This window comes from Herpailurus yagouaroundi, unplaced genomic scaffold, assembly GCF_014898765.1.
Source record: "Herpailurus yagouaroundi ecotype Mexico unplaced genomic scaffold, PumYag 142, whole genome shotgun sequence".
NCBI classification, from domain to species: Eukaryota; Metazoa; Chordata; class Mammalia; order Carnivora; family Felidae; genus Herpailurus; species Herpailurus yagouaroundi.
Genome location: NW_024412397.1, coordinates 40,299,997 through 40,323,729, shown reverse-complemented (window position 1 = coordinate 40,323,729; position 23,733 = coordinate 40,299,997). Strand labels below are relative to the sequence as shown.

General features: G+C 35.5%; 1 protein-coding gene across 1 annotated transcript in view; it reads right to left on the bottom strand.

Annotated features, from left to right (window-relative positions):
• CCDC178 (coiled-coil domain containing 178) overlaps positions 1–23,733 on the bottom strand; it is a 435,616-nt gene that overhangs the window by 59,083 nt on the left and 352,800 nt on the right. The gene's annotated exons all lie outside the window — the stretch shown is intronic.

Here is a 23,733-nt window from a genome sequence, read left to right as displayed (position 1 = left end):
GCAAATATCTTCTCCCATTCAGTAGGCTGCCTTCTCATTTTATTGGTTTCCTTTCTTGTACAGTTTTAATTTTTATGTAATAACAATAATTTATTTTTGCTTTCATTTCTCTTGCCTTAAGAGATATATCTAAAACTACAACTGTAGTTGCTACAGTTAATACCAAAAACATTACGGCCTGTGTTCTGTTCTAAGATTTTTATGATTTCAGGTCTCACATTTATGCCTTTAATCCATTTTGAGTTTATTTTTGTGTATGGTGTTAGAATGTAACTAACTTGGTATATTCTTGGTATATTCCTAACTTCTTTGTCATATATTAATTGACCGTGTAAGTGTGGGTTTATTTCTGTGCTCTCCATCATGTTCCATTGACGTGTCTATTTTTTTGCCTGTACCATACTGTTTTGATTATTACAGCTTTTTAAAAATCTGAAATTGTGATTCCTTCACCTTTGTTCTTCTTTCTTAAGATTGCTTTGGTTATTCAGGGTCTTTTGGAGTTCCACACAAATTTTAGTATTATTTGTTCTAGTTCTGTGAAAAACGTTGTTGGGTTTTGAAAAGGGTTGTATTGAATCTGTAGACTGTTTTGGGCAATATAGACATTTTAACAGTATTAATGATTCCAATCAATGAATACAAAATATCTTTTTATCTGTTTGTGTCATCTTAAATTTATTTCATCATTGCTTTATAGTTTTCAAAGTATGGGTCTTTTACTTCCTTGGTTAAGTTTAATCCTAGGTATTTTATTCTTTTTAGTGCAAGAGTAAATGGAATTGTTTTCTTAATTTCTCCTTCTGCTACTTTGTTATTAGTATACAGAAGTGCTACCGAATTCTTGGTATTAATTTCGTATCCTGAAACTTTACTAAATTCACTATTTCCAGAGTTTTCTGGTGGAGCCCTTAGGGCTTTCTATATATGGTATCATGCAATCTACAAATAATGACAGTTTATCTTTTTCCTTACCAATATGAATGTTTTTTATTTTTCTTAACTGATTGCTGTGGCAACGATTTCCAGTACTATGTTGAATAAAAGTGGTAAGAGTGGACATTCTTATCTTGTTCCTGATCTTAGAGGAAAAGCTCTCAGGCTTTTTCCCTATGGGTATGATGTTAGCTGTGGGTTTTTCATACAGCCTTATTACGTTGAGGTATGTTTCCTCTAAACACATTTTGTCGAGAGTTTTCATCATGAATTTATGTTGATTTTGTCAAATGCTTCTTCTGTATTTACTGAGATAATTATGATTTTTATTCTTTGTTTTGCTGATTGATTTGCAAATATTGAAACATTCTTGCATCTCCAGAATAAATGACACTTCATCATGGTGAATGATCCTTTTAACGTCTGTTGAATGTGTTTTGCTGATATTTTGTTGGGGATTTTTGCATCTGTGTTCATTAGGGATATTGGCCTGTAGGTGTGTATGTGTGTGTGTGGGGGTGGGGGCGGGTTCTGGCTTTGGTATCAAAACCTTACTATTTCTTGGACATCTTTCTTTCTCCAAGATTTTATTCTTGGTTTGCCTCTATTGTTCTAAACTTCCTTTGCAGTCTTTTTTTGCTCCTTTCCTGTCACAAAACATCATTAATTCCTAAGGTTCTGCCCTAATTCTCTTCTGTATAGTCTCCATAAGTGAATTCATGCACTCCCCTAACTTAAACTATAGCCCAAACAATAATGTCTCTTAAATTTTATCTGCAAAACAGACATCTCTAAGCCTGACTGGTTTTTATCATTAACTACTGGACATTTTCCTTATCTACCCAAAGAAACCTCAAAGTCAAAGCCCAAAGATGAAATCACAAATCATATATATATATATACATATATATTTGAGACAATGCTATGTAAGAAACACACAAAAAATCCATATTTTCTTTTTCTTCTAAGTGTCATTATAATGGGTGAATGATTACCTAAGCCCTTTAAGTGAAGAGTTTGGGGGCAGGAAAATAATGGTTTAAATAGAACTTAACACTTTTTCACACCCAGTGCAGAGCCCAACACAGGGCCTGAACTCAATGACCCTGATTCCAGATCTGAGCTAAGATCAAGAGTCAGATGCTTAACCAACTAAGCCCCTCAGGTGTCCCAGAACTTGTCACCTTTTTCTTTTTTTATTTTTTTTTACACAGATGTCCATTTCCAAAATAGAAAATTTACTTCTAAGAGTCATACACTTGTGAATTCCTTTCGGGCTTACTGGGAAGAACTTCAGAAACCACAGGCATGATTGAATCCAGGAAACATGTCCCAGGAATTTTAAAATCAATATAAGCTACCAATTCTGTTTTTTTTTTATTTTTTAATGTTTATTTATTTTTGACAGAGAGAGAGAGAGACAGAGAGAGAGGAGAGAGAGAGAGAGAGAGAGAGAGAGAGAGAGAAAGAAAGCGCGAGCAGGGGAGGGGCAGAGAGAAGGAGTTACAGAATCTGAAGCAGGATCCAGGCTCTGAGCTGTCAGTACAGAGCCTGACATGGGGCTTGAACCCACGGATCGTGAGATCATGACGTGAGCTGAAGTCAGACGCCTGACCAAGTGAGCCACCCAGACGCCCCAGCTACCCATTCTTAATATTAGAACTTCTTTTCCTTTTTTGGACTATAATATAACAACAGTTATAGCCAAAATATTTTAGACAGGATTTTGTCTTAGCATTTTTTGGTCCTAATTAATTTATTCCATGAATCTTGAAAATAGGCAAAATCAAAATTAAAAATATATGGGAAAGAGTATTATTTCAGTAGACATTCTTAAGGGTGCTTTAATTTTAAAACAACTATATTCTTCATACAAGTATTTGTATTGCATTAATGGGTTTACATCACATAAGAAATTCCCAAGGGAGGAGCAGGGGAAACGGTAAGGAAACCTGAGCAGTGACTAGTCACCAATGCGTTAGGTTGAGTGGGTGATATCTGTACTTAGACTTTTTGACTAAGCCTAGAATAAAGCTCAACTCATAAGTCTTTTGTTGTGCTATTGGCTATCAGGAAAAAACAATGCAATTCTTTTCTTTCTTTTTTTTTTTGAGAGCTTGATAGAAATATTTATTTTTGTAATAGCTGTTATTTAGAAAGTATAAACTATCACCTGCTTTAATAGATGTTTATGTTTGACAGCTCATTGATTTCTCACAATGATGCTCTTAATTCTTAAGGGAAGCAGTCTTATATTGGGATACAGGTTCACAGAGATGAAGATCTATGAGCTCACAATCAAAGATCACTAAACATATGCACTGGAAACAAAGGGTTTCAGAGACACAAACAAAACTATTAAGTATGACCTTCAAGATTTTCAGATATCACATACAGTAAATGAAATACTATGTACAAAATGTTTAAAGATATAAAAGATGGAATTACATGCAATATGATAATGAAATGACATCTCCAAATTTCTGGGTGAAGGTATACAGCAATGTATATGTTTAAGTCCAGGAAAATTATTGTTTCAGAACAACTGAAATGAAAAGACATTTTAGGTAACCAAAACGGAGTTTTTGTCCTATGTTCATACTAGAACAGATACATTTGGGGAGAAGGAAAATGATCACAGAGAGAAAATCTAAGGTGCAAGGAAGAATGGTGAACAATAACAAAAAAGGTAAATATGTAGATAAAATAAACATTGTGAGGAGAGAAAACATAAGACCATCTTACTGGATAGAGAAAATGCATTTAAAAAAATCAAGACGCATGTGTGACAACAATTATCTTGTTTCTACCCACAAAGGTTAGAAAACTTTTAGGAAAGAATTAGATAATAAATATTTCATCTTTGTGGGCAAAACTGTCTGTTGCAACTACTCAATATTGATTTGGTGCAAAAGCAGCCATAGACAATATGTAAAAAAAGTTAGTGTGGCTGTATTACAGTAAAACTTTATTTATGGAATTTGAATGTTACATAATTTTTTTTCTTTTTTTATTATAAAAAATTTCTTTTAACGTTTATTTATTTTTGAAACAGAGAGAGACAGAGCATGAACGGGGAGGGGCAGAGAGAGAGAGAGACACAGAATCGGAAGCAGGCTCCAGGCTCTGAGCCATCAGCCCAGAGCCCGACGCGGGGCTCAAGCTCACGCACCGTGAGATCGTGACCTGAGCTGAAGTTGGGCGCTTAACCGACTGAGCCACCCAGGCGCCCCTGTTACATAATTTTTATATGTCAATAAATACTCTTCCTTTGATTTTCCCCCAATATTTAATAATATATTGGGGCGCCTGGGTGGCTCAGTCAGTTAGGTGTCCAACTTCGGCTCAGGTCATGATCTTGCAGTTCAAGGTTTCAAGCTCCACACTGGGCTCTGTGCTGACAGCTCAGAGCCTGGAGCCTGCTTCAGATCCTGTGTCTCCCCCTCTTTCTGCCCCAGCCCTGCTCATACTCTCTCTCTCTCTCAAAAATAAATAAACATTACAGAAATTTAAAAAAATGATATAAAAACCATTTTTAGCTCGTGGGTAGTACCGAAGGAGGTGGGAGGCCACATTAGACCAGCAAAAGCTATAGTTTGTTGACCCTCTGTTACAAAACATTTTATTGGAGGGCCTAAACAATGTAGGAAGAGTAGGAAAAATATGTATGTATCAAAAATTAATTACCTTTGTAACAATGTAAGATAATTTACTAAGTTATAAGATAAGATAAAATAAGAAACTTTGCCAGTGGCTGAATATAAGGTCAATATTTAAAAAGCAATTACTGTTTTATTAACTGGAAATAAACTATTAGAAACTATAATTAAACATTTTTTTTACAAAACATCAAATTATAAAGTAACTTGAAACAAATATTTAAAGAGGAGTAGGATCTATATAGAATAAATTAGAAAATTCTTTAAAGGTACTGAATAAGACCTAAATAAATAAGAAACCATGCCCATGCATAAGAAGACTGAATGTCATAATAATGTCAATTCTGGCAAATTAACCCAGAGCTATAAGGCAATTCTCATGAACAGGGCATTTTGGGAAACTTAAAAAAGAAGTTGATTATAAAATTAGTTTTTAAGAGCAAATAACAAAAATAGCCAAGAAGATCAAGTTGCAGATACTTCAGCTGCAATATATCAAGGCTTGATGCAAAGACAGTAATTAAATCAGTATGTTTTGACATAGGAATAGACATATTAATCAATAGAACAAAACAGAGAGCCAGAAATCCACACACATATTGAACCTGGAATTTTAAAAGGTTTGGCATCACAAATCAGTGAGGAATGGACAAACGACTAAATTTTAGTTGATTTTGAATGTAAGAAAATTGATCCAATCTTCATACTAAATGTAAAAGTAAATTCTATATGTATTAAAAATTGAATGTGAAAGGCAAATTAAAAAAATAGAATTATAAGAAAATGTCTTTATATACATAAAGGAAAAGACTTTTAAATTGTACTTTATCAGGACTTTGTTCATCAAAAAGCACCACAAATATGAAAAAAAAGCCATAATTGGGAGAAGATATGTGCCACATACATAACCAACAAAATATTAGCCTCTAGGATATATCTATATCTTAGATATATATGACCAACACCAATATAAGAAAGGGAAAAAAGTCATAAAGCTCATAATGTTAAAATGGGCAACAGATATTTCTTCACAAAACACAAATAATTTATTAGTAATTATGAAAAGGAAAGTTAACAACAAAATGAGATACTCTTTATAGCCATTAGATTGTGAGTAATTATCAGCTTTAAGTAATAATAACAGTAACACAGCTTATATTTATATTATCATTATTATGAACATTTGCTAAATGCCAGGCATTGTGAAACAACACTTTACTTGCGATATCTTAAGTTTTTTTGATATATAAAATGTGTACTATTCTCATTTTATAGGCTAGAAAAAAGGTATTCTGCAAGATTAATAAATAACTTGGGGGGAGGGAGTTCAAGATAGCAGTATAGGAAGATCCTAAACTCACTTCCTCCCATGGACACACCAAATCTACAGCTACCTGTGGATCATTTTCCTCTGAAAAAGATCTATAAAACAGATGAACTGTTTCCATAACAAAGGATGAAAGGACCACATTGAGACAGATGGGGAGACGCAGGGGTTCTTGCAGAAAATCCTACATCCTGGAGAGCAGTACACAATAGAGACAGATCTCATCAAATAACTGCTTCTCCTGGGAGGAGTGAAAGATTAGCTCCCCATATTGGGCACCCAGGCCACTGGGATCTCCACTGGTAAGAGGAGCCCCTAAAAGACCTGACTTGGAAAAGCAATGGGGCTGACATCCAGGAGTCCCAAACAGATTCCCCTCTCAGAGGACTTCTGTGGGCCCTTGCTTGCCTGGAGATCCACTGAAAAATTGGTTTGAAAAGCACCTCGACTATATGTGAAGGAGATTCCTTTGCTGAGCTGGGGGCATCGACTGGAGGGGCAAGGGATAGTTGAGATGCTCTCTAAAGATGGAGGTAGAGCAGATGCTATTGCTGCAGTCTCCACATAACATGCTGGTACAGGCAGGCAAGATCGGATGCAGACCCTCCCACCGCCTTGCTAGGATGGGTGGGCGTGTGCTGTCATAGCATCTGCTGAGGCAGGAGAGCATGGGCATTTGTGGCACTCCCTCATCCCCTGGCTGGGGCTGTGAAGTCTGAGTGGTTGTGGGATTCTTTGGCTCCCAGCCTGAAGTGAACACATGCATGCAGACAAGGCACTTTCACACTGGCCTTCTGGAGCTGGTGACTTTGTGCCGCCTCCAGCACTGCTGTCTTGCTGAAGCCAACAGGTGTACACGACCCACAAAGGGAATACCTCTTGACTGTCTGGCTCTGGTGGCCAAGAGGGCTAGCATTCCAGAGTTCCAGGAGACTGTGACAATTGGAAAGACGGTTCTTGGTGGACCACAACACCCAGGGCATAGAAGGCAGACTGAAATATACCACCAGCCTTCCTGTGAAAAACGTCTATTTACTTAAACTAGAGCTTCAACGTGAGGGCTAGGCCTCACGTTCCCCACACTCTAGAGCTAAGCAGGCAACTCCTAAGGAACATAAGCAGGGAGACGCCGTTCTTGAGCACACACCGTGGCCTTGTTACACCTTGATGAGACTTCACAGAAAAAAGCTTATACACTCATCTAAAGCCCCAAGTTTGCAACGGTTGCCCATAGTATACCTCCAGATCCTCTGGTCCAGAGGCCAGCAGGGATTACCACCGCAGTCCCACAGGACTACATATATTTGAATACTTTAAAGGCTGCTGGCTGAGGGTGCGGTTCCAATCAGCTAACTCTAGGTGCTAAATGAAATTCCTCCTCTTGGATTGCTGACAGATCTTGGCACAGCCTCTACAGTGGGGGAATTTCATGAATAAATCACGCAGTTAGACAATCACAAAGGTGAAAAAGAGACAAGAGCTAGGGCGAAGTTAAATAAGAAAGGCATCACTTACACAAGGCCACATACATAACCAACCAGGACTGAGAGATGTAGCTATTTCACACATACACAGAAACAAAGAGAGTCAGGCAAAATGAGGAAAAAGAGAAATATGTTCCAAACAAAACAAAACAAAACAAAACCTCAGAAACAGACCTTAATGATATGGAGATAAATAATATACATGATAAAGTAATGATAATAAAGATACTCAGTGAACTTGGGAAAAGAATGGATGAACACTCAACAAAGAACCAACAGAGAGACAGAATATATTAAAAAGTATCAAACAGAAGTTCCAGAACAGAAGAATCCAATAATCAAAATAAAACATACACTGGAGGGGCTCAACAGGATACTTGATGAAGTAGAAGAAAAGATCATGAAGCTACAAGATACAGCAGAGGAACTCACCCAGAGGGAGCAGCAAAAAGAAAAAAGAATTTAAAAAATGTTGCTAACCTAAGGGACTTGTGGAACAATACCAAGTGTAACAGCATTAGCATTATGGGGATCTTAGAAGGAAAAGAGAGGAAAAGGGATGGAAAACATATTTGAAGAAATAATGGCTGAAAACTTCCTTAACATGGGGGTAGAAACAGACACCCAGATTCAGGAAGCCCAGGGAATTTCAAATAAGTGGAACTCAAAGAAACCTACACCAAATCACATCATAACTAAATCGTCAAAATTAAAAGATAGAGAACCTGAAAAGCAGTAAGAGAAAAAGAAATTGTTACACAGAAGGGAAACCCCAAACTCAGCAGGTTTCTCAGCAGAGTCTTTGCAAACCAGAAGGTAGTGGAATGACATATTCAGAGGGCTGAAAGGAAAAAAAACCACAAATCTTCCAACCAAGAATACTTCGCCCAAGAAGATGATCATTCAGATTTGAAGGAGATATAATGAGTTTTCTCGACAAACAAAACTTAAAGGAGTTGGTCACTATGAAACAGGTCTTACAAGACATATTAAAGGGACTTTAAACTGAAAAAAATGGCACCAAGTAATAGCAGGAAAACATAGGAAAGTAAAAATCTCACTGGAAAAGGTAAATATATAGTAAAGGTAGTGGATTAATCACTTATAAAGCTACTAAGAATGTTAAAAGACAAGGATAGTAAAATTAACTAAAACTACAGTAATCAGTTAAGGGAGATACATAAAATAAAAATATGTAAAAAGTGAGATCAAAAACATAAAATGTGGAAGGAAGGGGTAAAAATATAAAATTTAGGAATGTGCTCAAATCTAAGTTGCTATGAACTTAAAAGAGACGTATACATAGGATGATACAGGTAAACCTTACAGTAACTGCAGAACAAAACTTACAGCGTACACACAAAAGAAAATGAAAAAGGAATGTAACATAACACTAAAGAAAGTCATCAAACTACAAGAGAAGAAAGAAAGAGAAGAAAAGAACAAATAACTACAAAAACAGCCAGAATACAATCAACAAAATGGCAATAAGTACAATCCTATCAATAATTACTTTAAATGTAGATGGACTAAAGTCCCAGTCAAAAAACACAGAGTGGCTGAATGGATATAAAAAGGATACATCTAGGGGCTCCTGGGTGGCTCCATCGGTTGAGTGTCCGACTTTGGCTCAGGTCATGATCTCACAGCTCGTGAGTTTGAGCCCCACGTCGGGCTCTGTGCTGACAGCTCAGAGCCTGGAGCCTGCTTCGGATTCTGTGTCTCCCTCCCTCTCGGCCCCTAACCCACGCGCATTCTGTCTCTGTCTCTCTCAAAAATAAATAAACATTAAAAAAAAGAATACATCTATATGCTGCTCTTAAGAGACTTACCTTACAAGTAAGGACACAAAGTGAAAGTGAAGAGATGGAAAAATATCCATCTCTTTTCATTTCCATTCAAATGAAAAAAAAAAAAAAAAAAGGCTAGTGTAGATATACTCCTCCAGACAAAGAAGACTTTAAGATAAAACAAATACTGTAAAAGAAGATAGTCTCCACATAATGATAAAGGGAGTCAATCCAGCAAGAAGTATAACATTTATAAATATATATGCACCCAACATAGAAACACCTAAAAATGTAAAGCAAATGTTAACAGACCGAAAGAGACAAATTAAAGTAATATCAATAATAAAAGGAGCTTTAAACACCCAACTTATATCAATGGACAAGTAATACAGACAAAAAAGTCAGTAAGGAAACATCAACTTTAAATGACACCTTAGACCAGGACTTAATAGATATATTCTGAACATTCCATCCAAAAGCAGTAGAATATATGTTCTTCTCAGGTACACAAGAAACATTCTCCAGGATAAATCACAAGCTAGACCACATGTGATATGTGACATGTGACCACATCATATAAAATATCTTTTCTGCTCACAGTGGTATGAAACTAGAAATCAGTTACAAGAAGAAAACTGAGAAAACTATAAATAAGTGGAAACTAAATAACATGTTACCAAACAACTACTGGGTCATAGAGGAAATCAAAGGAGAAATTTAAAAAATACCTAGAAACAAATGAAAACAGAAATATGATACACCAAAATCTATGGAATGCAGCAAAAGCAGTTCTAAGAAGGAAGTTTATAGCAAGATAGGCCTACCTCTAGAAATAAGAGAAATCTCAAACAAATAACACCTAAAGAAATAAAAAAAGAAAAAAGAACAACAACAAAAGAAGTTCCAGGAGTAGTAGAAAGAAGGAAATAATAAAGATCAGAGTGGAAATAAATGAAATACATACCAAAAAGATAACAGATCAATGAAATTAATAGCTGTTTTTTTTTAAAGGTAAACAAAATTTACAAACCTTTAGCTAGACTCACCAAGAAAAAAACAGAGAGAGTTCAATATATAAAATTAGAATTTAAAGAGAAGTTATAACTGATACCAGAGAAAAACAAAGGATCATAAGAGACTATATGAACAATTATATACCAATAAATTTGATAACCTACAAGAAATTAATAATTCTAGAAATTTACAGTCTTCCAAGACTAAATCACAAAGAAAGAGAAAATTGAATAGGCCAATTACCAGTAAGGGGATGGAATCAGTAATAAAAAACCTCCTAAATGAACAAAAGTCTAGTACCAAAAGACCTCATTGGTGAATTCTATCAAATATTCAAAGATTTAATACCTGTCCTCAAACTCTTCCAAATAACTGAAGAGGAAGGAAGGCTTCTAAATTCATTTTTATGAGGCTAGCATTGTTTTGATACCAAAACCCAGACAAAAACCCTATGAAAAAAGGAAAATAACACATCAATATCCCTGATGAACACAAATGCAAAAATCCTTGACAAAATAATTAGCAAATCAAATTTAATAATACATTAAAAGGATCATACACCATAATCAAGTGGGATTTATTCCAGGGATGCAAGGGTGGTTTGACATCCACAAATCAATGTGACACACCACATTAACAAACGGAAAAAAAAAAACAAAACCATACAATCATCTCAATAGATGCAGATAAAGCATATGACAAAATTCAGCTACGTTTATGATAAAAGCTCTCAACAAAAGTGGATATAGAGGGAATGTACTTCAACATAATAAAGGCCATATATACAAACCTACAACTAACATAATACTCAATAGTGAAAAGCTGAAAGCGTTTCCTCTAATATCAGGAATGAGAAAGGATGCCCACTATTCTCACTTTTATTCAAAATCGTATTTGAAGTCTTAGACTAATAGGTCAAGAAAAGAAATAAAAGGCACCCAAATGAGAAAAAAGAGAAGAAGTAAAGTGTCACTATTTGCAGATGGAATGATACTTTATATAGAAAACCTAAAGACTATACCAAAAAAATGTTAGAATAGATGAATTCAGTAAAGTTTTAAAATCTGTTTTGTTTCTATGCACGAATAATGAACTATCAGAAAGAGAAAGCAAGAAAACATTCCTACTTATAATTGCATCAAAAAAAGCATACCTAAAAATTTAACCAAGGAGATGAAAGGCCTGTGCCTGGAAAACTGTAAGACATTGATGAAAGAAACTGGATACAAGTGAATGGAAAGATATTCTGTGCTCATTGATTTGAATAATTAACATTGCTAAAATGTCCATACTATCCAAAGCAGTCTACAGATGCAATACAATTCCTATCAAAATTCTAATGATATTTTTCACAGAACTATAACAAATAATTCTAAAATTTGTATGGAACCACAAAGAAACCCTGAATAGCCAAAATACTCTCAAGAAAGAAAACAAAGTTGAAGGTATCACAATTCCCTGCTTGCAAGCAATTCAGGTTTACACTTAGAAGAATAAAAAAAAGAACACACAAAGCCCAAGGGTAGTAGAAAGAAGGCAATAATAAAGATCCGAGTGGAAATCAATGAAATAGAGACCAAAAATATAATAGAAAACATCAATGAAATTAATAGCTGTTTCTTTTTAACATAAAATTGACAAACCTGTGTCCATCAATGGCTGAATGGGCAAAGAAGATGTGAGATATTAAATATACAAACACATGTATGTTATATGTATAAACAATGCAATATATATTTTATATATAAACAATGTGATACACAATGGAATACTACTCAGCTATGAAAAAGAAGGAAATCTATTTCCAACAACATGGATGGACTTTGACAGTACTGTACTCAGTGAAATAAGTCAGAGACAGACAAATACCATATGATTCACTTCTCTGTGGTACCTGAAAAACAAAACAAAGAGATAAAACAAATCCTAGACTCACAGATACAGAGAACAGTTTGGTGGTTGTCAGAGGTAAAACAGGTTAGTAAAGGCGAAATGGGGGATGGGTATTAAGAAGTACAAACTTCCAGTTATAAAATAAATAAATAATGGAGATGTAATCTACAGCATAGGGAATACAGCCAATAATATATATATTTTTTTAATTTTTTTTTCAACGTTTATTTATTTTTGGGACAGAGAGAGACAGAGCATGAACAGGGGAGGGGCAGAGAGAGAGAGGGAGACACAGAATCGGAAACAGGCTCCAGGCTCTGAGCCATCAGCCCAGAGCCCGACGCGGGGCTCGAACTCACGGACCGCGAGATCGTGACCTGGCTGAAGTCCGGCGCTTAACCGACTGCGCCACCCAGGCGCCCCTAGCCAATAATATTTTATTACCCTTGTAAAATAACAGATGGTAATTAGGCTTATTGTGGTGACCATTTTGCAATGTATGCAAATGTTGAATCACTATGCTGTACCCCTGAAACCAAAATAACAACGTATGTCAATTGTACCTCAATTTAAAAAACATGCTATGTAATGATAAAGCCTGGATTAAAATCCATATCTGACTTCATATACCATACTTTTAACTTGGTATTTGCTGGATAAATTAAGCAGTTAGCTTAGGCAACTACTGTATGCCTATAAATTTTCAAGGCATCAGATACACACTGATAAACAAGATTCCAGGAAAATGAAGCCTAACAGTTTACAATCTATGGTTGAAAATGGACTTCATGAGTTAGCAACAAATAGCTATACATTTACAAAGTGTGATTTGTGTTATGAAAGATAAAAAACATGGTGCCATAGGACTTATGAGACAAAATGGTAGTGGTAAGATTGAAGGACGTAGCTTCATGTAAGCTTGAGAATTTTTTTCTCTAAATTGCTAATAATCGAAATTTAATTTTGTTACCCTTTATTTCTTGGTTAAATGTCCCTCCTCTTCCAAATCTCCTATTGCATTTGCACCAGCCCCTTGTGTCTTTGTGCTGTCTCCTGGTGGTGTCCCAATTTGGTTCCTTAAAGCCTATGAGGAAAAGTCTGATCTTTTTTCTACACTCCCAGCAAAGCTTTTTCTATGTTTGACTCTCTCTCTCTACCCTGATTCTCCATCTCCAGACACACTTTTATGTAAACCAATACAATTTAGGTGGGCCAATTAACCAATTTCTATTTTATATATCAATGCTCCCAGAGTTCTGTGTTATCCCATAATTAAAAAAAGGAATCTGCACACTGCCTTACCCAAGAGCATGTATCTACTGCTACTAATTCTTCGTACCGGATTGTGGTTGTGGAAATAGTATAGAAATAATGGGAACTTCCAGGCTTTCTCAAATCATACCTCAAAAGTGGCGACATAAGCTGTAAATTCAACTTGTAGGCAGTCATAGTTCTTGGAATAAATGAAAGTGTAATAGTTGAACCAATTTTATTGTATTTTCTGTCATGTTAGTATAAGTACTGTCAAATCAAACAATTGGTTTTTTTTTCTTTCACTTTGAGTAAATGAGCTTTGTGGAGATCTAGTCACTCCTTTATTCTTTTGACAGCTTGTTATGCTCATTACGTGATATGTGGGATTACCAAATCAATAACATTTCACTGTTTCTGAAATACATTATAAAATGGGATAAACTTTCTGAATATTTCTAAATACAAGTTTCAAAAGTCAAACTTCAAATCAGAAGGTTAAATTTAAAACATAGATGCTGACACACAGAACTATTCATGACATTCCTAAACCACAGCTCATGGGCATTCAAAATTTGCTTTGGAAGAAAGTAAAAAAAAAAAAAAAAAAAAAAAGGGTCAAGATTATAGCTGAGAAAAATTCTAAGTCTTTGAGTAAATGGGAAAAAAGGGTATATGGATATTGTGAAAATATTTGATTTCTGAAGGAAAGGAAAGACGGTTGTTTTTTTTTTTTTTTTTTTTTTTTTTTTTATGAGACCAACCAATGGTAATTGGTTGTGTCTGTTTTCTCTGCTAGACCATTAGGTCCTTGAGGGCATGGTTGTGTGACAATCATTTTTGTGTTCCCTACACCTCATTCAGGGCCAGGTGTATGGAAAGACCTCAACAAATATTATTTGATTAATTTAATTAATAAATATAAAGCCTTTAATGAGTGCCAAGGAAGCTGGGCTCTTTTCACTTCAATTACAACAAATCGTACATTGTAAAATTTTATTAGCTATTATGTCTGTTGAACCATCACTACAGGTTAACTCTGTACAATATAGTCCTGTATTACAACAGAGATTACTACTCTACGAGGAACCCTTTCCTGAGGCATCTCCCTGCCCCACGCAGAAAGAAAATTCTTCCTCCTCCATGCTCCCATAGAGGTCTAATATTATCTTTAATAAAGCATGTGTTACATTGAATCATAAATCTTTTTATCATGCACATTTTATCAGTAGATTATGAGCATACTGGGCTGAAGATAATGTTTGTTTTGTTCCCAGTTATAGTAACATATTGCTTAGTACCATAGCAAGGTAAGAGAAAGCATATGGTGGAAGGGTCAGCCACATCCTCCCTTTGCCAAGATGTGCATTCTAAAACTCAGATCCTGTGGCTATATTACCCTATATGGCCAAAGGGACATGCAGATGGAATTAAATTAAGAATGTTGAGATGAGGAGATTATTTTGGATGGTCTAGGTGAGCCCAGATAATTGTAAGAGCCATTATAAGAGGGAGACAGGATCATCAAAGGCAGAGGAAGTTACATGAAGACAGAAACGGTCAGTGAAGGTGTCATGATGCTATGTGGATGTCACCATGAGGAAGAGGCCATGAGCTAGTGAATTTTACAGAAAAGCAATTGTTATTTAAATATATGGACTGGTTTTTCAGTCCTGAATGTGATTCCTCAAAGAGTAATTTAAAAATATAATATTATTATAAAAGATTGCCTTTGTTTCAATCATGGCATGAGCTTTCACTATTATTGTGGTATTGAACAAGTTTGCTTAGCCTGTTTTCCCCACACCAGTTTTTCTTATATTAAATCAGAGGTTCAACTCAATCCAAAACAAAATATCAATGGAACTTATCTGGCAGTGGTTATTTAACAGTGACTTTAAAATTTATCTGGCATATTAAAGATGTAGAAGTGCAAAGAATGAATATTTTTGTTATATTCTTTGGGAAAATAAACAGTAAAATGGAAAATGCTGTCATATTATATAAGATACCCCCCCCCAAAATAATCAAAATCTGGAATTTCTGAAAGGATTAACAGACCAATGGATCTAAACCGGTAATTGTGAAATAAATATAATATGCTAATATTTAACACTAATGAGCTATTAAAATTACCAGGCACTGTTCTAAAGCACCTTATATGTATTAGTATTTTTTAATCTTCTCAACAAACCTGGGTTAGATACTATTGATATCCCTATATTATATACAAAGAAACTTAAGCCCAGAAATTTTAACTAATCTTAATTAAGGTCATTGACTTAAGAACAGTATGCAAGAAATTTAAGCTCAAGAAAGCAGAACACATCAACAATGTTGAGAAAACTGGAAATTTGGAAAACTGCAAATCATATATCTTCAGCTCATTTCATACAGCAAATAATATTTTACATTAAATCCTCAATATATAATGTTATATGAATAAAGTAGGATATAAAACCGCAAATATAATATGATTTGATGATTTGAAACTGGTAAAATATGAATTGAAGAATTAAATACAAACAATTAAAACATATGAATAAGAAGAAAATCCATATAGATTTTAATTGATCATAGAACAGGCAAGTATTTTCTAAGTATAAAACTGTAATAAAAAAGAAAAATCTGGATGCATTTGACCAGAAGCAAAATTTAAAATGCTGAATTTATTTATTTTTTTTTAAATTTTTTTTTTTTTTCTTTTCAACGTTTTTATTTATTTTTGGGACAGAGAGAGACAGAGCATGAACGGGGGAGGGGCAGAGAGAGAGGGAGACACAGAATCGGAAACAGGCTCCAGGCTCTGAGCCATCAGCCCAGAGCCTGACGCGGGGCTCGAACTCACGGACCGCGAGATCGTGACCTGGCTGAAGTCGGACGCTTAACCGACTGCGCCACCCAGGCGCCCTAAAATGCTGAATTTAAAAATGGAAAGTTTGGATCTAGAAAATATGGAAGCAAAGATTTGGAAAATTTGATATAAATAGATGATACAAAGCAGTAAGAAAAAAATACCTCAACAGAATAATGCCTCAAGAGAAAAAATGAGCGAGAGCATGAAGAGAGCAGGAACATATTAAAAATGAATTAATACAAATGTTAAACTTACAGAAAATCCAAAGTTACGTATATCAAAGGAACATAAAATAACAATGAAATGGCAGAATTCACCCTCACTCCAAATGACAAAAATTTAAAAGCATAATTCAAATCTTTAATTTTGATTATAGGTTCTTCACCTTAGGAATCATATAAAATCTCTTTAATGGATCAAATTAACACTAATAATAGTTGTACTCACTATGAAAGGGTGGGTGTTACAGGGAAGGCAGGTGTCATGGTTAATTTTATATGTCGGTTTGGCTAGAACACAGTACTCAGATATTTGGTTAAACACATTTCTGTATGTTTTCATGGAAGTATTTTTTTGGATAGGATTAACATTTAAATCAGCAGACTTTGTGTAAAGCAACTTGACCTTCATAATATGAGTGGATCTCATCTAATCAGTTGAAGGCCTTGGAAAAAAAGACTCAGGTCTCCCAAGAGACAGAAAATTCAGCCTGCCTTCAGACTTGAACTGCTGAGTCTCCAGCCTGCCAGCCTACCCTGCAGATTTTGAATTTGCCAGCCTCCACAATCGTGAGACAATTCCTTAAAATAGATACTCTCTCTCTCTTTCTCTCGTTCTCTGGAGAATCCTGACTAATACAGCAGCAATCTAAGGAAGGTAAAATAGTTGTTCCACATATTAACAATTTGGTACCTATTGGAAAAAATCAATCATCTCATTTTTCTTATACTATCCAAAATAAATAGATGCTACTTATTTCTACAGTTTTACTTTTGTGAATGAAAGAGAAAATAATACAATTATTAAAGAGAAATTATTAATTATTAATAATGCAATTATTAAAGAGAAAATAATACAATAATACAATTCCTACCACTAGTGAACATCCAGAGGTACTAGAAATAGAAATGAAGTTTAATATTGAATATAAATACGCTATGTTCCCAAATGATTTGGTTGCCTTTCACTTATGTTTAGAGTTATGTATTATTTTTTTTTAAAGGTTATGTTTCAAAAGGAGAAATAAATGAGTTCATTATTCTTTTAATTTAAATTCAAGTTCGTTAACATACAGTGTAGTCTTGGTTTCAGAAGTAGAACCCAGTGATTCATCTCTTAGACATGATGCCCAGTGCTCATCCCGAAAAGTGCCCTCCTTAATGCTCACCGCCCATTTAGCCTGTTCCCTACCCACTTCCCCTTCAGCAGCCCTTAGCTTGTTCTCTGCCTTTAAGAGTCTCTTATAGTTTGCCTCCCTCTCTGTTTTTACCTTATTTTTTCCTTCCCTTTGAGGTTGCTGCCTGTTTTCTCCTGTAGGATTTTGATGGTTTCCTGTCTCACATTTAGGTCTTTCATCCATTTTGAATTTATTTTTGAAGTACACTGCTCTTTAAACATGAGATTAATTTATAATCTAATTGCTAGTTATCAAATATAAGAATTTGTGAGATTCAACTGGTTGACTGCATTAATGTCATATTTTTAAAACAGGCCACCTTTGGACAAAACTGTTGACCATTTCCCAGCCATTGTAATAGGCTCAGATATCTAAACTTACTTAAGACTGAATTGCTTTGGTTTAATTTTTTACCTAAGAATTTTTTTTAAGTTTATTTATTTATTTTGATGGGGGGAGGGGCAGAGAGAGAGAGGGAGAGAGAGAATCCCAAGTAGGCTCTGCACTGTCAGCACAGAGCCCAATGGGGGGCTCCATCTTACAAACTGTGAGATTATGACCTGAGCTGAAATCAAGAGGCAGACGCTTAACCGCTTAACTGACTGAGCCACCTAAATGTTTATTAAGAGGTACTGCTTTACGAGGGGGTAAAATCTTAATGCTTCAATGCATTGTGTGAGCTAATTTACCTATAAGGTCACAGTCCATTGGAGAGAAATGTACGAAGAAATGTCTAATGAATTCCCAAAGTTTAATCTTAAAGTTACAACTATGTCCTTGTGTTTAGATATTATGTATACAATAGCAGTCATAACAGTTTACATTTAGCAAGTGCTTTTTATAAGTCAAGTGTTTTGGATTTAGATGCACTATCATAAGGAATAATTCCTATACCACTGTGATAGCCGAATTCTAAGATGATTCCCAATGAATCATGGCCTTGGAGAATCCCTCCCTGTGAGTGCAAACAGAACCTGTGATTTCTAGCCAGTAGAATAAGGCAAAAGTGATAGGGTGTCACTCATGATTATGTTAGATTATATGGCTACATAACTCTGTCTTAGCAGACAGAGGGAGAGTGAACCCTAATGGCCTTGAAGAAGTAAGTACTATGTGGTAAGAGGCCTGGTGACAGAGCTACAATGTAGCTAGGATCTTTAGGGGCCTCAGGAACTGAGAGTGACCTCTGGCTGACAGTAAGCAAGAAGAAACTGAGTATGGGCAACAGTATGTGACCTTGGAAGAGAATCATGACCTTCAGAAAGGAACACAGCTTTGCTGACAACTAGAGTGCAATCTTGTGAGATCTTGAGCAGAGAACCCAGTTAAAAATATGCCTACACTTCTGTGATAATTGTGATAATAAATGTACAAGTTGCTATATTTGCAGTAATCTGTTACACAGCCATAGAAAACTACTGCAGGCACTAATACAAAAAACTTCTACCAACTATTCCTATGTAGGAGAAGTAGTAATTCATACATAGAAGTCATGTCAACATTCTATTTTCACAAAGCATATAAAAGATTCATTATTTTTTCTACCCAAAAGCAAGGCCTGTGATGGTAGGGTTAGGGTTAGGGTTAGGGTTAGGGTTAGGGTTAGGGTTAGGGTGACCTTCCTATCTCAGCTCAGAAAGTTATAGTTGTAAAAACAGGAGTTGTTCTTGTGGTTCTATGGTCACAATTTTGCAACATATACAATAAATGATATATAAAGCAAATATAATTTCTTACATGTGATTATGTGAGTTAAAAATTGCTTCTCTGACTTAAAAAAACTTGTTCAAACTTGTTTTAACAGACTTCCTATAAATGGAAACTCCGAGCTATGGTTCATGTACTTACTGATGAGTTCTGTGGCTACTCTGTCATTACTTAAACCATCTGCCCAAGAGCACTGTAACTCAAGATTAAGGAAATAGAACCCCTTAATCTTTATCCAGTGACTTAAATTATGCTGCTGTCAAATAAGAGGTGGTGATAGATCCTGGCCAATTGAAAAAGAGTTTCAGACAGTCCTGGGGTACATGAAAATATCATTTTCTTAGATGATTCCTCTCCTTGCCTAGACTTTCCTTTCTCTCTTTGGATCTCCAGCACCTCTTCCTATATCTTCATTCCCACCTGAACTTGCTTTCCAACTCACTGAAAAATATTTACGAAATCCAAAAAAATTCCACAAACTTCCAATATCCATCTTTCACTTATCTTTGTGTCAGTATACCCTGCTTTTCTCTCCTGTTACTCTGGATGCTCCCAGTGAACTTGAGCAATTGATCTCAACTTGAACTCAACTTGAGCAATTGATGTCACCCTCTCTCACCCACTCAAAGCATGGTGTCTCAACAATTCTTCAATTATTCCCTGTCTCCTGAGACATCCATTCCCCACTCTCTACTTGATCATTTGTTTTACTAATATAGATCCTTCCTTGGTTACATTTCATTGTTTAATATTTATTTTTCATCTTATGTTTACAAAAACTTCTTGAGCAAGGTGTCTATACTTATGTTTCCATAATTTCTCCCCTCATTTTTTCTCTTGAAACTACTCCAATCAGATGTTGTTAGTCCCTTGTAATTCAGTAAAACTCTTAGCAAGGTAACCAACAACTTCCCTATTCTGAGATTATTTCATTAGGTATGATGTTTATAAACATCATATGTGTAATACTCTCAAGCCATTATCTCCAGCAAGAACATTTCTCCTGAACTTCAGAATTGTATGTCAACAGTCTGCCACCTATCTCCACTTGAAGTGGATATCTCAAGTTATACATGATCAAAACTGAACTCCTGGGGTGCCTGGGTGGCTCAGTTGGTTAAGGGTCTGACTCTCAGTTTCGGCTCAGGTCATGATCTTGCAGTTTCATGAGTTCGAGCCCCACATTGGGCTGTGTCCTGACAGTGCAAACACTGCTTGGGATTCTCTCTCTCTCTCTCTCTCTCTGCCCCTCCTCAACTCACATTGTCTCTGTCTCTCTCAAATAAATAAATAAACTTAAACATAACAAATGAACGAACAAGAAAAACTTAGCTCCTGACACTTTCCCCTAAACCTGCCTCCTCTGTAGCCTTCCCTTTGCCTGAAAGGGAATTCCAATCTTGTGCTTACTTAGGCAATCCATCCTGGTCATCCTTTATGCTCCTATTTTTCTTCTGACCCTCATCTGGTCATCAGAAACTTCTACTGGCTCTATCTTTAAAATATATCCCAAATTGGACCGTTTCTCACTAGTGCCACAGGTACGTACCATCTCTTATTGGGATTACTAAAATTGCCTCCCTACTTATGTCTATAACACCTTTTGGTCTATTCTGAACTGAGAAAACAAAGTGACCCAGTTGAACTATAGTTTAGATTTTGTCATGACTTTAATATCCTCAGTGCTTTTCCATCTTCCTCTAAAAACAAGCCAATAGCTTGCAAGACTCTAAATAATATGGCTCTTCAGAAATAAATGATATAGAAACTTAAAAAAATAGAACAGATCAATGAAACCAGGAGCTGGTTCCTTGAAAAATTAATAAAACTGATAGACTTCTAGCCAGACTTATCACAAAGAAAAGAGAGAGGTCCCAAATAAAAATCACAAATAATAGAGAAGAAATAACAACCAATACCACATAAATACACACAATTATAAGAGAATACTATGAAAAATTATATGCCAACAAATTGGACAAGCTGAAAGAAATGGATGCATTCCTAGAAACATATAAACCACCAAAACGAAAGCAGGAAGAAGTAGAAAACTTTAACAGATCAATAGCCAGCAAAGCAACTGAATCAGTAATCCAAAAACTCCCAACAAACCAAAGTCCAGGCCCAGATGGCTTCACAGGGGAATTCTATCAAACACTTAAAGAAGAGTTAATACCTTGTCTTCTCAAACTGTTCCAAAAAATAGAAAAGGAATGAAACCTTCCAAATTCATTCTATGAGGCCAGCATTACCCTGATACCAAAACCAGATAAAGACTGCACTAAGAAAGAGAACTACAGGCCAATGTCTCTGATGAACACAGATGCAAAAACTCTCAACAAAATACTAGCCAACCAAATCCAACAATACATTAAAAGAATCATTCACCATGATCAAGTGGGATTTATTCCTGGGCTGCAAGAGAGGTTCAATATTTGCAAATCAATCAACGTGATATACTACATTAATAAAAGAAAGGATAAGAACCATATGATCCCTTCAATGGATGCAGAGAAAGCATTTGGCAAAGTACAACATCCATTCACGATAAAAACCCTCAACAAAGTCAGCGTAGAGGGAACATACCTCGACACCATAAAGACCATATATGAAAAACCCACAGCTGATATCACCCTCAATGGGGAAAAACTGTGGTCTCCTCTATGGTCAGGAATAAGACAGGGATGTCCACTTTCACCCCTGTCCTTTAATATAGTACTAAAATCCTAACCACAGCAATCTGACAACAAAAACAAATAAAAGGCATCCAAATCTGGGCCAGGAAGAAGTCAAACTTTCACTATTTGCAGATGACATGATACTCTATATAGAAAATCTGAAAGACTCCACCAAAAACCTGTTAGAATTAATACTCAAATTCAGTAAAGTTGCAGGATACAAAACCAACATACAGAAATCTGTTGCATTTCTATACACCAATAATGAAGCAGCCTAAAGAGAAATTAAGGAATCAATCCCATTTATAATCACACCAAAACCAATAATATACCTAGGAATGAACCTAACCCAAGAGAACTATACAAATCTATACTCTGAGAGCTATAAAACACTAATGAAAGAAATTGAAGATGACACAAAGAAATGGAAAAACATTCCGTGCTCATGGGTTGGAAGAACAAATATTGTTAAAATGTCTATAGCACCCAAAGCAATTTATATATTAGAATGAATATCCAATGCAAGAAAGACAGTCTCTTCAACAAATAGTGTTGGGGAAACTGGACAATATCAAAAGAATGAAACTCGACCACTTTCTTATACCATATACAAAAATAAATAAATTCAAAATGGATGAAAGACATAAATGTGAGACCTGAACCCATCAAAATCCTAGAGGAGAACACAGGCAGTAACCTCTCTGACACTGACTGTAGCAACTTCTTATTAGATATGTCTCCCGAGGCAAGGGAAACAAAAGCAAAAGTAAACTATCAGGACTTCATCAGGATAAAAAGCTTCTGCACAGCGAAGGAAACAATCAACAAAACTAAAAAATAACCTATGGAATGGAAGAAAATACATGTGAATGATATATCTGATAAAGGGTTAGTGTCCAGAATCTATAAAGAACTTAACACCCAAAAAACAAAAATTCAGTGAAGAAATGGGCAAAAGACATGAATAGATATTTTTCCAAAGAAGGCACCCAGATGGCTAACAGACACATGAAAAGATGCTTAATATCACTTATCATCAGGGAACTACAAATCAAAACCACGAGGAGATATCACTTCCCACTAGTCAAAATGCTAAAATTAACAACACAGGAAACAACAGTTGTTGCCGAGGATGCACAGAAAGGGAAGTCTCTTACACTGTTGGTGGGAATGCAAACTGGTGCAGCCACTCTGGAAAACAGTATGGAAGGGCCTCAAAAAGTTAAAAATAGAACTACCTCACGATTCAGCAATTGCACTACTAGGTATATGCCCAAAGTATACTAAAATACTGATTTGAAGGGATACATGAACCTCAATGTTTATAGCAGCATCATCAATAATAGCCAAATTATGGAATGAGCTAAAATGTCCATTGGCTGATGAATGGATAAAGAAGTTGTGGTATATACATAAAATGGAATGTTACTCAGCCATAAAAAAGAATGAAATCTTGCCATTTGCACTGACATAGATAGAGCAAGTGATTTTATGCTAAGTGAAATAAGTCAGTCAGAGAAAGACAAGCACCATAATATTTCACTCTTATTTGGAATTTAAGAAACAAAACAAATAAACATGGCTGGGGGAGGGGGAAGAGACAAACCAAGAAACAGACTCTTAACTATAGAGAACAAACTGAGGGGATGTGGGTGGAGGATTGGTTAAACAAGTGATGGGTATTAAGGAGGGCATTTGTGATGAGCACTGTGTATTGTATGTAAGTGATGAATCACTAAAT